This window comes from Procambarus clarkii, chromosome 91 (assembly GCF_040958095.1).
Source record: "Procambarus clarkii isolate CNS0578487 chromosome 91, FALCON_Pclarkii_2.0, whole genome shotgun sequence".
Lineage (NCBI taxonomy): Eukaryota > Metazoa > Arthropoda > Malacostraca > Decapoda > Cambaridae > Procambarus > Procambarus clarkii.
Window position 1 is genome coordinate 7,670,634 of NC_091240.1, and position 14,964 is coordinate 7,685,597.

A 14,964-nucleotide genomic window follows, 5' to 3' on the forward strand; every position below is an offset into this window, starting at 1 on the left:
GGGGCCCCCCTGTTGCTATGTGGCCTGAGTGAGCGGGGTCCCCCATGTTGCTATGTGGCCTGAGTGAGCGGGGGCCCCCATGTTGCTATGTGCCATGTGTGGGCGGGGGCCCCCCCTGTTGCTAAGCGTCTCGATTGGGGGGGGGGTAGAAATAGCCTAAGCTACTCTATCCCTTTGAGATATATTTCTTTCTTGTCTCAATAAACATACTTGAAATGGTGGGGGGGGGGGCCCCTTCTTCCCCCTTCGATAGGGGGGGGGGAGGAGGGGGCGGCTATTGTAGCCATGTTGCTACAAGCCCAAAGTGTGAGGGGGTGGAGGGGAGGGGAGGGAGAATGTTGCTACCCACCCCAATGGAAGGGGTAGGGGGGGTGGACAGATCAACAGGATGAGTTAATGAGTAGACTACTTCACACACTGGTGCTCAACACCACTCTACACACACACACTAACACAAGACGTTCAACTCTTGTATTACGGGCACAATAGAATGCTACATTTTTGCCATGATGTCAGCGGCCGTGAAGTGGAAACCTCTTTTAAGTCTCTCTTTTAAGTCAAGACAATTCTACCCCCCCTTCCCCATCCCCCTTGATTAAAAAGTTTGTGTGTACGTTGCCAAGGTGAAAACATTCAAGTTACTTGGCCTGTCGGAGTCGACACGCAACCCGTCCTTGACTAGAGTCCATTCCATCCAGCGGTCGACCCCACAGACGCATTCATAAATTAATTAATTTAATTTATGCTGTTAATTCAAAACGGGAATTTCCTCAAATATAAATTAATATTATAATAGCATATTGTGCCTATATATTCATAGGTTAAGTTAAGTGTTTAGGTTCTGTTGGCGATTATTTGTATTTGTCGTACGTGGGTGAAGTATTTACAGCGTTGTGGTTCGAACAAAATTCGTCAGTGAAGCACTTGTTCCGGAAGTGTTCAAACGAAATCAGTTGCGAGTCGCGTGTAAACATTTTTTCATCAACCCGTCCTCGACTAAAGTCCATTACATCCAGCGGTCAACCCCACAGATGCATTCATAAATTTTAACATGCTGTTCATTCAAAACGGGAATTTTCTCAAGTATAAATTAATATTATAATAGCATATTGTGTATAAATAGGCATAGGTTAGGTTAGGTCAGGTGTTCAGGTTCTGTTGGCGATTATTTGTATTTGTAGTACGTGGGTGAAGCATTTATAGCGTTGTGATTCGAACAAAATTCGTCAGTGAAGCACTTGTTCCGGATATGTTCGAACGTCACCAGTTGTGAGTCGTGTGTAAACCGCTTTTCATTCATAAACAGGCGGTTTGGCGGGTGCATGGAATCACTTTTTGGGTCTTTGTTTGGAGGACGGGCTGCGACACGTACGAACACGCCCACACCGCCTCAGCTGATTGCCGAGTCGTCAGCTGATTACCGAGCCGTCAGCTGATTGGTGTAAACATGTCAATATTTTTGGGAGTCGTCATTCACCCAAGGCGTTAGAATATTTACAAACAATGTAACGTATTCATGCCTTTACTGCGGCAGGTTAATAGCCGAATATTATTATTAATAATCAAATAATCAAGAACATGCTTCTTATAGTTATAGTTAATTTCGTATTTGTTTTATTAGTATGATTATAATATCTCAGAGCTATGTAATGGGATCGAAGACACTCTTACAGGTACCTCATTTTCTCGCCATTTCATTGTGTATATTGTGATGTTGATTACGTAAATGGCGTTACTTCCTCCCGTTGGTACGTCTGTTGCCTCAAATTATGCCTAAATAATCGATATAATATATATATATATATAATATATATATATATATATATATATATATATATATATATATATATATATATATATATATATATATATATAAAATGATCGCATCTAAAACGTATTTTCTTATTTTTTAATTGAGATCAAATTTCCTTATCTTTTAATTGAGCATATTCAGAAGTGCGTCGCGCTCCAGTAAACTTCTGTGCCAGTGGTGGCTTGGGTGGGTGACGAAGCCAGTGGTGGGGGTGTGTTCCTGTGGGAGGGGGGGGTTACCCCCTTCAAGCTCCCTTATTACACCCCCTCCAGTAGTGACGCCATAGAGCAGAGGTTCTCAACCGTGAGGGGAATGGTGGGGGATTCCCCTCCAAGAAGGGGAGGAGGAGGGTGAAATTTTAGGGTTTCATTAAGGGGGAAATTAGGACCACAGATTCGTACTGTTGGATTATTGATCTTTCTACATACTTCACTTCTACAGATGGTACACGATCTACAGGATATCACACTTTTGTTGCCCCCTGTATTTAATTAAGAATGTCTGTATATCACGAAAATACACACGTGATTAAAAATGTGACAGTGTCAGATCACGGAGGAAAATTGAAACAGGAATTTCTTTAAGTATTTTCGTATATTAATACAACTTCAGAAGGAGTGAGATTAAGAATATATATTTCGCCTTTTGTCAGCGGAAATACAGCAATGCAAAATCCAACAAAATCCAATGCAACTTTTGAGTTAATTTTAAACTATCTCATGGGGGGAATGGTATGGGGGGGGAGGGATGAAATTTACATATAGTGAAAAGGGTACATGGGGGGGGGGGGAGATAGAGCTATCGATAGAGCGATCGATTGCTGGGGCTAGCGATGATAATACTCTGGAATTGGTGGATGGATTAAGTGGGTTGCGAGGTGGATTTCCTGTTGGTATTCCCCCGGTGGAGCACACAGCCTCGTCCGCCCCCACCTCCCCCCCCCCACACACCCCAACTATTTGACCCCAATAAGACATAGAAGAGACTTGCAGTTTTCTCACAGGAGTCAAACGAAGTCACTCCTTCCCTCTTGTGTGAGGGACTCCTTCCCTCTTGTGTGAGGGACTCCTTCCCTCCTTCCCTATGCCTATCCTTCCTTCTCGGGCTGACATATCTATAATGCATCAACATCACGGCTCCACGGATGTTCAGTATCGTCCCAGCAAACATAAGAAGCACGTTCGAATCCTCGTCACGGCCCTTGTGGATTTGTTCAAACATAAGAAGCGTTGCCAGAACAGAAATGAACGTGTCCGAGGAAACATTCGACACGTGCCTACAGGAATTGCCAAGCCGTCTGAGCTGTGGTGGATAGGTAGGTGGGTCTGGTATCCAAGGACACCCTGTTGGACCAAGTTATCACAAGCCGAGCCTGGCCATAGATAGGCCGGGCTTGGGGAGTAGAATAACTCTCAAAATCCACTCTAGGTATACAGAAATATTGTAGAGTTTTCGTGGAGGACCAACTTCACTCTGTGCAGGGGTTGGAGGGTGTGTGTGTGTGTGTGTACTCACCTAGTTGTGTTTGCGGGGGTTGAGCTCTGGCTCTTTGGTCCCGCCTCTGAACCGTCAATCAACAGGTGTACAGATTCCTGAGCCTATTGGGCTCTATCATATCTACACTTGAAACTGTGTATGGAGTCAGCCTCCACCACATCACTTCTAGTGCATTCCATTTGTCAACCACTCTGACACTAAAAAAGTTCTTTCTAATATCTCTGTGGCTCATTTGGGCACTCAGTTTCCACCTGTGTCCCCTTGTGCGTGTGCCCCTTGTGTTAAATAGCCTGTCTTTATCTACCCTATCAATTCCCTTGATTATCAATTATCTACCTTTTCAATGTGTGTGTGTGTGTGTGTGTGTGTGTGTGTGTGTGTGTGTGTGTGTGCGCGCGTGTGCGTGCGTGCGTGCGTGCGTGCGTGCGTGCGTGTATTTCTGGGAGCCCATCTGACCCACAGGATCTTGCATTATGTTAGTTTCTCGTTGATTGGCTGACATTTCGCAACTACTCGTAGCACGAGGAAATCTCTTGTCCCCCATTGGCTTAGATACGTCACGTGACGCACCGACGGAAATGACGTCAAGAATCCTATGAGGCGCCATTTTTTCTCGCCTTGAACGTCAAAATCCTCACACACACACGAGGATAGAAATACCCTAAGCTACTCTATCCTTTTGAGATGTATTTTATTATCTCAATAAACTTCCTTGAACTAATCCTCGCACATACAAATACATTTTCAGCTAAGTCAAATCCACCCGGGTGGATACAATGGAGGGGCCCCGAGAGTATAGTGCTCATGGGAGACATCTCCCGTCACGCAGGGTGCAGTTGCACCTCCACAGATCTCCAATATCATCTATTTGATACTGGTGATGGCTCAAAAGGGCCACCACTTACGGGCTATTCATGCCCGTGCCACCTTTTGGGTGGTTTAATCTTCATCAATCAATCAGTATAGTGCTGGAGTGATGTTACCTCACAACAGTGGATGGTAGTGTGAGGATTGGTGGTTGGGTGGGTGGGATAGATAGTCCGATAGATTTTTTTTTGGCGGCATTAATGCCTGTCTGCACCCGCTGTCTGCATTCTTTTGTTTTGCTTCAATCATTGCATGCGTGACATCCGGCCTGACCGCCCGCCCGCCCACCTGCCTCCCCGGCCACCCACCCCCCCGCCCGCCCGCCCACCCACCCGCCCGCCTGGTCGTGCATAACATCATTGCCCTCACAGGTGTTGATTACTTCATATCCTGCTTTCAACCACACTCGCATTCATTCACTCACTCACTCATTGACCCCATAATCGGCCGGAGTAATGGGAGGGAGGAAGGGGGAGGGGTTTGTTCACGAGGGGAGGGAGGGGTTTGTTCAGGAGGGGAGGGAGGGGTTTGTTCAGGAGGGAGGGTATGGGCAAATATTGTGAGACACAAGGTCGTATGGGAGATCACGGGATGAACCGCTCGGGCCCTCATTGTGGTGACACCACGCCCTACCCTTCTTTTGCCGCCTCCGCCTCCTCCTCCTCTTCTTCCTCCTCTTCTTCCTCTTCTTCCTCTTCCTCCTCTTCCTCTTCTTCCTCCTCTTCTTCCTCTTCTTCTTCCTCCTCTTCTTCCTCCTCTTCCTCCTTCTCTTCCTCCTCCTCTTCCTCCTCCTCCTCTTCCTCCTCCTCCTCTTCCTCCTCCTCCTCTTCCTCCTCCTCTTCCTCCTCCTCGTGCTCCTCCCCATTTGTATTCTTTGATTTTGTAATGTTTAACGTACACACACACAACACACACACACACACACACACACACACACAACACACACACACACACACACACACACACACAACACACACACACACACACACACACACACACACACACACACACACACACACACACACACACACACGTACGTACGTACGTACGTACGTACGTACGTACGTACTCATCAAATTTTATTTGCAGTCCTATGCATGCAGGATGGAGCTTCAGCTCTTGGACCCCCGCTTTTAAATGCCACCGATTGTTTAATACAATGACTCCACCTAAACTGCGGAGGGCGCTGGCTCTTACAATCCCCTCCTTTAGTTCACTCCAGTTTACTGCTGTTCTTACAATCAAATTATCCTCATGGGACAAAAATGAGAGGGAGAACGTGTACCACTCTACGGGGTGATTAGTATGTACTCACCTAGTTGTGTTTGCGGGGTTGAGCTCTGGCTCTTTGGTCCCGCCTCTCAACCGTCAATCAACAGGTGTACAGGTTCCTGAGCCTATTGGGCTCTATCATATCTACACTTGAAACTGTGTATGGAGTCAGCCTCCACCACATCACTGCCTAATGCATTCCATTTTCATGTTGGGTGGTACGGGTACCCCGCAGGGAGCCGGTCGGCCGAGCGGATAGCACACTGGACTTGTGATCCTGTGGTCCCGGGTTCGATCCCGGGCGCCGGCGAGAAACGATGGGCAGAGTTTCTTTCACCCTATGCCCCTGTTACCTAGGAGTAAAATAGGTACCTGGGTGTTAGTCAGCTGTCACGGGCTGCTTCCTGGGGGTGGAGGCCTGGTCGAGGACCGGGCCGCGAGGAGGTTACCTGGGGACACTAAAGCCCCGAAATCATCTCAAGATAACCCCCAAGATAACCCCCGTAGGGTACCACTGACCGTACCTGCTATCCGGGGTAGCCCCTTGGGATAGCGCCGCTCACCTTACCTGCTATCCGTGGGGGGGAGGGGGGGGGGAGGAAAGGAGTGGTAAGGAAATAACCCGTCGACTTTCTCTCGGGTTAACCACCAGTCGTAAACTCTCATTGCTAGTTGAAATTATTATTTTTTTCTCCCCCCCCCCCATCCCCCCCTCCATCCCCCCCCCCCTCCGTCCTGTAGGAAGGGGAAGTCTAGTCATGTTTTTGTTGGGTGTTCCGGCAGCACCTTTTGCGTAGCGGTTAGCGGCACCTTTTTTGGTGTATTAGTATTATTGCGGGGGAAATTGTGGTGGTTGTAGGGGGGAAATTTTGCAAAGGGTTTGGGTAGAATATTGGGGGAAGAGGAGGGGGAGGGAGGGGAGTTTGATGGGGTTATGGGGTGATAGATGGTGGGGGATTTTTATGATATACGAGTAGATGGATGGGTTGTGGGTGCGGTGGGGATCGTCTCAAAGCTCTCCAAATGTACTCTCTAGAAAGGAGACGAGAGAGATACCAAATAATATACACGTGGAAAATACTGGAGGGACAGGTCCCAAATGTACACAGTAAAATAACAACGTACTGGAGTGAACGATATGGAAGAAAATGCCGAATAGAACCAGTGAAGAACAGAGGTGCCATAGGCACAATCAGAGAGCACTGTATAAACATCAGAGGTCCGCGGTTGTTCAACGTCCTCCCAGCGACTATAAGAAATAATGCCGGAACAACCGTGGACATCTTGAAGAGAAAACTGGACTGTTTTCTAAGAGAAGTTCCGGATCAGCCGGGCTGTGGTGGGTATGTGGCTCTGCGGGCCGCTCCAAGCTCTCACAAGTCAAGCCTGGCCTCGGGCCGGGCTTGGGGAGTAGAACTCCCAGAACCCCATCAACCAGGTATCAACCAGGTGGGGGGGGGGGTGATTGAAAGGGATGTGTGGGGGGTGATTGACGGGACGTGAGGTGTCGCAGTTCACGCTTAAGGTTTGAAAGACTTTCGTGATTTAGTTGACGATAGGGAGGGGGGTGGGGGGGGGGGCTGTAGGTTGAATTAGTTGTGGGATTAACTACTTCAAGCCGGTGCAGGCAGCGGTTGACGAGCAGCGCTGACAGGCGATTGATTGATACATCTTGGGGATGAATTAAGAACATGTACTAAGAACAGGCTTGAGGGAGGGAGATGAAAATTGAAGGTGAGAGAGGAAGGAGGGAGGGAGGGAGAGGGGGGGGGGTGACAAGGTGAGAGGGGGTAGGGGGAGTTTTATGGGACGAGGGGGGGGGGGGAGGGGGGATTAGCAATTGCTGGGTTGTGGAATTATATGATCGATATTGATGGTTGCAATACCGTATTTGATCTGGGTTTTTAGTAAGGTCTGTGGGAGAGTTCCCCCGTCCTACAGTATACAAGGGTATACAGTATACAGTATACAGTATATGCGGTCCTTGCAGTATACAAGATGTGTAAGTGCACCTTGCAGCAACATCGCCCTGAGCTGAGGTTCGTGTGTTGCAGAGGGAGGGGGGTAGGGGGGAGAGGAGGAGGAGTGTAATGCGTGATGGAGTCAGAGTCTGCGGGCTGGTGTTGCGTGCTCCTGGCCGGTGTTGCCTCAGGTGTTGAGGATAAAACAGGTGGTCTAGTAAGGCAGTTGTTACTGGGGTGTTCCTGGGCGCTGGTGACTTGCAACTGGTTAGAGTGGGTTGCAATGGGTGAAAACACAAACACACACGCGCACACAGAGGCTTCAGGCTTCAAGAAGACCTAGACAAGCTGAAGGAATGGTCGAACAAATGGTTGTTAGAGTTTAACCCAACCAAATGTAATGTAATGAAGATAGGTGTAGGGAGCAGGAGGCCAGATACAAGGTATCATCTGGGAGAGGAAATTCTTCAGGAGTCAGAGAAGGAAAAAGACTTGGGGGTTGATATCACGCCAGACCTGTCTCCTGCAGCACATATCAAGCGGATAACATCAGCGGCATATGCCAGGCTGGCCAACATACGAACGGCATTCAGAAACTTGTGTAAAGAATCATTCAGAACTTTGTATACCACATATGTCAGGCCAATCCTGGAGTATGCAGCCCCAGCATGGAGTCCATATCTAGTCAAGGATAAGACTAAACTGGAAAAGGTTCAAAGGTTTGCCACCAGACTAGTACCCGAGCTGAGAGGTATGAGCTACGAGGAGAGACTACGGGAATTAAACCTCACTTCGCTGGAAGACAGAAGAGTTAGGGGGGACATGATCACCACATTAAAGATTCTGAAGGGGATTGATAGGGTAGATAAAAACAGTCTATTTAACACAAGGGGAACACGCACAAGGGGACACAGGTGGAAACTGAGTGCCCAAATGAGCCACAGAGATATTAGAAAGAACTTTTTTAGTGTCAGAGTGGTTGACAAATGGAATGCATTAGGGGGTGATGTGGTGGAGGCTCACTCCATACACAGTTTCAAGTGTAGATATGACAGAGCCCGATAGGCTCAGGAATCTGTACACCTGTTGATTGACGGTTGAGAGGCGGGACCAAAGAGCCAGAGCTCAACCCCCGCAAACACAACTAGGTGAGTACAACTAGGTGAGTACAGAGGTGTGTGTGTGTGTGTGCTAGATGAGGTATGATAGGGAAATGGGACAGGAGTCATTGCTGTAAACAACCGATGCTCGAAAGGCGAGATCCAAGAGTCAAGGCTCGATCCTGCAGACACAACTAGGCGAGTACACACACACACACACACACACACACACACACACACACACACACACACACACACACACACACATACACACACACACACACACACACACACACACACACACACATAGTTGACATAGTTGCAATTGTGGAAACTAAAATTAATGACATGATCTCAGATGCTATCTTTCCTGAAGGGTACCAGGTGATACGAAAAGAGAGGACACAGAGACAGGGAGGGGGAGTAGCACTCCTAATAAAGCGGAAATGGAAGTTTGAAGACCTGGGAAATCGAGTTACCAATGAGTGCACAAGCTTCATACATGGAACTCTGACAGTAGATGGGAGGAAGATTGTGATCATGGTAATCTACAATCCCCCACCAAACAGTAGAAGACCCAGGCAGGAGTATGATGACAACAACAAAGCATGTATTGATGAACTGCAGAAGGCAGCAACACTAGCCCACAGAATGAGAGCGAAGCTGCTGATCATGGGGGACCTAAATCATGGAGAGATAAATTGGGAATCAAGGAATCCCCATGGAGGGGATGAAACGTGGGGAGCAAAATTAGTAGATGTTATAGACAGGAATTTCCTGACACAACATGTGAAGGAAGACACAAGGGAAAGAGGAGGAGATGCACCGAGCCTATTAGACCTGATTTTCACCCAGAACGTAGAAGATATCGAGAATTTAGAGCATGAAATACCTCTAGGGGCCAGTGACCATTGTGTCCTAGTCTTTGACTACATGATGGAATTCAAAATTATGACCATGGGACAAGAGATCTGGGAAAGGAGAGCTGACTACAGGAAAGGGGACTATATGAGGATAAGGGACTATCTGGGTGAAGTGCAGTGGGAGGAAGAAATTAGAGGAAAAACAGTCCAAGATATGATGGACCTAGTCATACAGAAATGCCAGGAGGCCGAAGAGAGATTTATACCAACGGTAAAGGGAAAAAATAAGAAGGAATATAATAACCCATGGTTTAATAGACAGTGTCAGGAAGCAAAAATGGCCAGCAGGCGGGAGTGGAGGAAGTACAGAAGACAAAGAACAGAGGACAACAGAAGCAGATACAACAGAGCTAGGAACGATTACATTAACATAAGACGAACATCGGAAAGGGACTATGAGAACGATATTGCAATCAAAGCGAAAAAACAACCTAAGTTACTACACAGTCATATAAGAAGAAAAATGTCGGTGAACGACCAAGTGACAAGACTAAGGAAGACAGAGGGGGCATATACTGAAAGTGACAAGGAAATCTGCGAGGCACTGAATGCCAGTTTCCATGGAGTGTTCACTACCGAGCCTGAGCAGCTCCCATTGTTGGAAGGGGTTACCCTAGATGAAAGACTATCAGATATAGAGGTGACAGCAGAGGAGGTAATGAAACAGTTGACAACTCTAGATGCAACTAAAGCAGTTGGACCAGACAAAGTATCACCGTGGATACTAAAAGAAGCAGCACAGGCCCTCAGCGTGCCTCTGGCAATGATCTTTAATGAGTCACTTATGTCAGGAGAATTGCCCAGTTGCTGGAAGAAGGCAAATGTCGTGCCGATCTTCAAGAAAGGAGATAGGGAGGAGGCACTTAACTACAGACCTGTATCACTGACAAGCATCCCCTGTAAAATACTGGAAAGAATAATTAGGCTACGACTGGTTGCACACCTGGAGAACATTAGGTTTGTGAACAAACATCAACATGGGTTCTGGACAGGGAAATCGTGCCTAACAAACCTTCTGGAATTCTATGATAAAATAACGAGGATAAGACAGGACAGAGATGGTTGGGCAGACTGCATATTTCTGGACTGCCAAAAAGCCTTTGATACAGTACCGCACATGAGACTGCTGTTCAAGCTCGAGAGGCAGGCGGGGGTGGGGGGAAAGGTCCTAGAATGGATAAGGAACTACCTAACAGGAAGGAGCCAAAGAGTTACGGTAAGGGGCGAGAAGTCGGACTGGCGAACAGTAACAAGTGGAGTACCACAAGGATCGGTGCTGGGACCAATTCTATTTCTTGTGTATGTTAACGACATGTTTACAGGCGTAGAGTCCTACATGTCGATGTTTGCGGATGATGCAAAGTTGATGAGAAGAGTTGTGACAGATGAGGATTGCAGGATCCTCCAAGAGGACCTGAACAGATTGCAGAGATGGTCAGAGAAATGGCTACTAGAATTCAACACGAGCAAATGTAAAGTTATGGAAATGGGACTAGGAGATAGGAGACCAAAGGGACAGTACACAATGAAGGGGAACAGTCTACCTGTAACGACGCGTGAAAGAGACCTGGGGGTGGACGTAACACCTAATCTATCTCCTGAGGCACATATTAATAGGATAACGACAGCAGCGTACTCTACACTGGCAAAAGTTAGAACATCATTCAGAAACCTAAGTAAGGAGGCATTTAGGGCGCTTTACACTGCCTACGTAAGGCCAGTCTTAGAGTATGCCGCCTCATCATGGAGTCCCCATCTGAAGAAGCATATAATGAAACTGGAAAAGGTTCAGAGGTTTGCAACGAGACTCGTCCCAGAGCTACGAGGGATGGGGTATGAAGAGCGCCTGAGGGAACTGTGCCTTACGACACTAGAAAGAAGAAGGGAGAGGGGGGACATGATAGGAACGTATAAGATACTCAGAGGAATTGACAGAGTGGACATAGACGAAATGTTCACACGGAATAGTAACAGAACGAGAGGACATGGATGGAAGCTTGAAACTCAGATGAGTCACAGAGATGTAAGGAAGTTTTCTTTTAGCGTGAGAGTAGTGGGGAAATGGAATGCACTTCAGGAACAGGTTGTGGAAGCAAATACTATTCATAATTTTAAAACCAGGTATGATAGGGAAATGGGACAGGAGTCATTGCTGTAAACAACCGATGCTCGAAAGGCGGGATCCAAGAGTCAATGCTCGATCCTGCAAGCACATATAGGTGAGTACATATAGGTGAGTACACACACACACACACACGGTTGAGAGGCGGGACCAAAGAGCCAGAGCTCAACCCCCGCAAACACAACTAGGTGAGTACAACTAGGTGAGTATACACACACACACACACACACCGTTCCTCTCATTGTTTGCTGATGATGCAAACATTATGGAGAGAATTAAGACGGAGGAAGATAGTATGAGGCTACAAGATGACATTGACAAACTGAAGGAATGGTCTAACAAATGGCTACTAAAGTTAAACCCGAGTAAATGCAAGGTAATGAAACTAGGCGGTGGAAACAGGAGACCAGACACAGGATACCGAATGGGAAATGAAGTACGTCATAAAACGGACAGAGAAAGATCTAGGACTTAATATCACCCCAAACCAATTTCCTGAAGCCCACATAAAAAGAATAACATCTGCGGCGTATGCGAGGCTGGCTAACATAGGAACAGCGTTCGGGAACCTGTGTAAGGAATCATTCAGAATGTTGTACACCACATATGTAAGACCAATCCTGGAGTATGCGGCCCCAGTATGGAGCCGCATACATGGAGCCTTGTCAAGCACAAGACGAAGCTGGAAAAAGCACGGTCATGAATAGCCCGTCAAGGTCTGAAGGTTGTAATGAGTGGACCATGAATAATGTATAGTGTGCGAGATCATGCCCCAGTTCGTGCTGGTGGCAGAGTTTGGGCACACCTGGAGTGTTCAGGGAGGGGAGGGCTCACCTGTAGCCACCTGCCTCGGGCCACTGTAACACAACCTGATCCTGGCACCCACTGTGTCGTGGGCCGCCAACCCCCGACGCCCGCCGGGCCGCCAACCCCCGACGCCCGCCGGGCCGCCAACCCCCGACGCCCGCCGGGCCGCCAACCCCCGACGCCCGCCGGGCCGCCAATCCCCGACGCCCGCCGGGCCGCCAACCCCCGACGCCCGCCGGGCCGCCAACCCCCGCGGCCGCCGGGCCTGCATAGCGTGGGTGACAGTTGTAGAATTAGGAAGGCTTACCTTTCGTCTTTCCCTCCAAAAACATGGCGCAAAGAGGGTTGAACTCCCCGTGTAGGGACGCGGGCGGAAGACACACCATTAGAGGCGAGAGAGAGAGATTGTGTCTCGCTGAACACCAAGGAACTTTAGCGGTGACAGGTGTTGTAATTGTAGTGATATTAGTTTTTGTTTTGATGGCTGGACAATAGTGGTTGTGGACAATAGCCTTAAATGACGGTGGTTGTGACCAGGTTGTATTCTCATTGGCGTTGCTTGCATGTTGGATGGTTGGTGTCTGGGACACGACTGTGGTGGTGTGGATATCAGCGGGTTCGCCCGCCAGTCCGGTGGTGGGGGGGATGGGGGATTGGAAAGGGGTGTGGGGGGGGGGATTGTAAGGGGGGTGTGCTAGGGTAGTGATGGGGGAAGGGGAGGGGGCTGGTAGAGTAATATTGGGGGTTGGGGTTTCTGGGGGGGGGAGAGAGAGGAACTTCACTACCTTCACCATCAGTGTCTCGCGAGGAGAGGTCGCGCGCGGACACGGCAAGTGAGTCCCCCCCCCCTTCCCCTCCCCTCCCCTCTCTACACGCGCCCTCTACGTCGCCTCTACTTAACCCAATCCCTTCGCGAGTTCCCGTTTACGTGCGTGGGACACCAACCGCGCGTGTTGCGTGCGATATGAATGACTTCGTATTCTGGACAAGATGTCTTCGCCAGAACGTTTACATGTGTGTGTGTATATATACGCTGATGCGTACTCTCGCGTGAACTGGTATCTCCACTCTTTTAAGACAATGCGTTCTCACGCTACACTGTGACCTCGTGTTGTGTTGCGTCATGTTATCTTGTGGCTCCTGTGTTGCGTCATGTTATCTTGTGGCCCTGTGTTGTGTTGCGTTATCTTGTGGCCCTGTGTTGTCACGTTATCTTGCGGCCCTGTGTTGTCATGTTATCTTGTGGCCCTGTGTTGTCATGTTATCTTGTGGCCCTGTGTTGTCATGTTATCTTGTGGCCCTGTGTTGCGTCACGTTATCTTGTGGCCCTGTGTTGCGTCATGTTATCTTGTGGCCCTGTGTTACGTCATGTTATCTTGTGGCCCTGTGTTGTCACGTTATCTTGTGGCCCTGTGTTGTGTAGTGTTACGTCACGTTCCATTGTGGCCCTGTGTTGTCACGTTCCATTGTGGCCCTGTGTTGTCACGTTCCATTGTGGCCCTGTGTTGTCACGTTATCTTGTGGCCCTGTGTTGTGTGTTGCGTCACGTTCCATTGTGGCCCTGTGTTGTGTGTTGCGTCACGTTCCATTGTGGCCCTGTGTTGTGTGTTGCGTCACGTTCCATTGTGGCCCTGTGTTGTGTAGTGTTGCGTCACGTTCCATTGTGGCCCTGTGTAGTGTTACGTCACGTTCCATTGTGGCCCTGTGTTGTGTGTTGCGTCACGTTCCATTGTGGCCCTGTGTTGTGTAGTGTTGCGTCACGTTCCATTGTGGCCCTGTGTAGTGTTACGTCACGTTCCATTGTGGCCCTGTGTTGTGTAGTGTTGCGTCACGTTCCATTGTGGCCCTGTGTTGTGTAGTGTTGCGTCACGTTCCATTGTGGCCCTGTGTTGTGTGTTGCGTCACGTTCCATTGTGGCCCTGTGTTGTGTGTTGCGTCAGGATACACTGGCTTTGTATTGTGTGTGCTGTCAAGACGCAGAAGTTGATGCGTGTAGTTGCGTCAGGACGCAGTGGTTGACGGGTGGCTGCGTCAAATCAGTGTTTACATCACGTTGGGGCTTGCGTCAGAACTTTCTTCACTTCGTTTTATTGTGGTTTGCCTTCAACTACAGTTTTCAGTGATGACTTCCGTCAAATACACTCCCTTGAAGTGTCAGTTTTGTATTTGGGTTTGATGTGGGGGCGCTTTGGGACACGTGTTTGATGTGGGGGGCTTTGGGACACGTGTTTGATGTGGGGGGCTTTGGGACACGTGTTTGATGTGGGGGGCTTTGGGACACGTGTTTGATGTGGGGGGCTTTGGGACACGTGTTTGATGTGGGGGGCTTTGGGACACGTGTTTGATGTGGGGGGCTTTGGGACACGTGTTTGATGTGGGGGGCTTTGGGACACGTGTTTGATGTGGGGGCCTTTGGGACACGTGTTTGATGTGGGGGCCTTTGGGACACGTGTTTGATGTGGGGGGCTTTGGGACACGTGTTTGATGTGGGGGGCTTTGGGACACGTGTTTGATGTGGGGGGCTTTGGGACACGTGTTTGATGTGGGGGGCTTTGGGACACGTGTTTGATGTGGGGGGGCTTTGGGACACGTGTTTGATGTG

The 14,964-nt window shown here is 48.7% G+C and overlaps 1 protein-coding gene across 4 annotated transcripts in view; it reads left to right on the forward strand.

Moving 5' to 3' along the window:
• LOC123773988 (ATP-binding cassette sub-family C member 12) overlaps positions 1–14,964 on the forward strand; it is a 208,392-nt gene that overhangs the window by 39,664 nt on the left and 153,764 nt on the right. Inside the window, exon 1 of one of the 4 annotated variants that reach the window (XM_045768028.2) lies at positions 13,158–13,195. The exons of 2 other annotated variants lie outside the window; for them this stretch is intronic. The gene's annotated coding sequence lies outside the window, so the exon portion shown is untranslated. Of the gene's footprint in view, positions 1–13,157; positions 13,196–14,964 lie in introns of those variants that run through there. One more of the 4 variants, XM_069318723.1, reaches the window with a different exon arrangement.